General features: G+C 47.3%; 1 non-coding gene across 1 annotated transcript; it reads left to right on the top strand.

Moving 5' to 3' along the window:
• The first annotated feature begins 538 nt into the window (after positions 1 to 538).
• Positions 539 to 669, top strand: LOC127487627 (small nucleolar RNA SNORA70). The gene has a single exon (XR_007914647.1). It is a non-coding gene; the product is annotated as a small nucleolar RNA SNORA70 (small nucleolar RNA).
• Positions 670 to 2,082: the final 1,413 nt, after the last annotated feature.

The following is a 2,082-nucleotide window of genomic DNA, read 5'->3' as shown; positions in this document are numbered from 1 at the left end:
AGAGAGAGAGAGAGAGAGAGAGAGAGAGGTCTTCCATCCACTGGCTCACTCCCCCAGATGGTTGCAATGGCTGCAACTGTGCTGATCTTGGAGTCAGGAGCTTCTTCCAGGTCTCCCACATGGGTGCAGGGGCCCAAGGACTTGGATCATCTTCTGCTGCTTTCCCAGGCCATAGCAGAGAGCTGGATCAGAAGTGGAGCAGCTGGGACTTGAACCCGCGCCCATATGGGATGCCGGTACTGCAGGCGGTGGCTTTACCCGCTATGCCACAACGCCAGCCGCAGGATGTATTTTTGAATGACCTAATTTTTCTAAATGCGTGTGTATTTAACTTAGCCCTGTGAGTATCTCTAGAAGGCAGGAGTACAAGCACACTTGACTTTCTTTTTCTGCCATCTATTTGCATTTTCTAGATGAAAATAAGTTACTTTTATAAGGAGAAAGAAATTGAAAAAGAAATTCTTGTACAAACCTATGTAGATGATAGCAGTAGTTGTTTGTTTGAAAGCCCACAAAACAGAAGCATTAAAAATGTTCTCTGCCATCAGCTAAGCTGATAGGTTGCTTTCTTTGGGGAAGGTGCTGTGCAGTGGCTGCAAGCAGCAGCTTCCTTGGGGTGCACCAGCCTGTTGCTCCCATAGATTGCCCTAAGGGACCTTGGAGACAAGAGCTTTCCAAGACCTCTTGTCTGACCTGATGCTATACCAAGTCTAGGCTCCAGACAGGAATGTGCGGGCCTTTGGAAAACCCCTGAGCATGGTAGTCAGGGTTCACATTGGCCAAGTCATTATGTCCACCTGTTCCAAGCTACAGAACAAGAAACATGTGATTGAAGCCCTATGAAGGGCCAAAGTCAAGTTCCTTGGGTGCCCGATGACCCACATCTCAAAGAAGTGAAGTTTTCCTAAATGCAGTGCAAATGAATTTGAAGACCTGCTGGCTGTGGGGTCTAACACATCCCCAATTGTGGTCCCCTGGTCTGGGGGCTTCCTGCACTCACGAAGCTTCCACCATGCTGCTCCCTCCTTCCTCATGCTCACCAATAAATCCTACTTCCTGTCTGCAAACAGGTTCGACACTAGAGACTTGGGTTATGTACTGACTATACTATAAAATAAGCCCTTGCAAGGTCATTAAAATTATGCTTATGAAGTTTGTAGTAATGCAGAAAAACTCTCCTTATAAAATAAGTCAAGAAATAGAAATTGGATATAATTGAGGGAGTAATATATTCTTACCGATGAGGGTCAGATGTTGGGTTCAATTTATGTAATCGGATCAACACAATGAAGCCAACAAATACCAATGCCTGGCACAAACAGGCACCTGGCAAGTGCTGAGACAATTAGTCTGCTTCTCTAGCCAAATCAGGGAACTGCTCTGGGCAACTGTTTTGGAGGCTCTGAGTTGGCTGGGGTGGCTGATGGAGTCATCTGAGGTTTGTCTCTGCTCACTGCTTAGATTGCCGGAGTTTGATGGCCTTGGTTTGAGTATGTTTTGATCGATTCATGCTAAGTCTTGATTAGATAAAAACTTTCGTTTACACATGCCCGGAAAAATATTCTGCAAGAAAATCACCAAGAGATTAACTGTAGTTGTCGCTGGGAAATGGGGTGGTGATTATGATATTTTATTTTTTATTCTGTTTTGCCCAAAATTTTTTTTCCTCTCCCCTTCCCTGTGAGAGGCCCCCGCTCGCTGCCTGTGAGTCTGCACTGCCGCCCCCAGGAGCAGCTGAATAACTCTTATCAGTGACATCAGACTGAGCTGTGTGTCTTGCTTTAGTCAATGGAATGTGAGCAGAAGTGACTCAGACAACGTCAGAGCAGAAGCTTTGAAGCCGTCACGCGGTTTGGCTGTGCCTGCTTTCCTTGCCGGGAGAACAATGTCCCAGCGGGACCAACTCTTCAGCCTGCATCCTGGAGCGGAACAGGTAGAAAGGAGTCTGCCTGGCCCTTCCTGCCCTGAGATGGGAGGGCAGCACAAGCCTTTGCCGCCAAAAGCTGCTGACACGTTGGGGGGGTGTGTGGGGGGGTGTCACTTAAAATACCGGCTGGATATTCCTTGTCTGAAATGCTTGGG

The sequence above is a fragment of the Oryctolagus cuniculus genome, chromosome 6 (genome assembly GCF_964237555.1).
Source record: "Oryctolagus cuniculus chromosome 6, mOryCun1.1, whole genome shotgun sequence".
Lineage (NCBI taxonomy): Eukaryota > Metazoa > Chordata > Mammalia > Lagomorpha > Leporidae > Oryctolagus > Oryctolagus cuniculus.
Note: the sequence above shows the minus strand (reverse complement) of the source record. Positions and strands in the feature narration are given on the sequence as shown.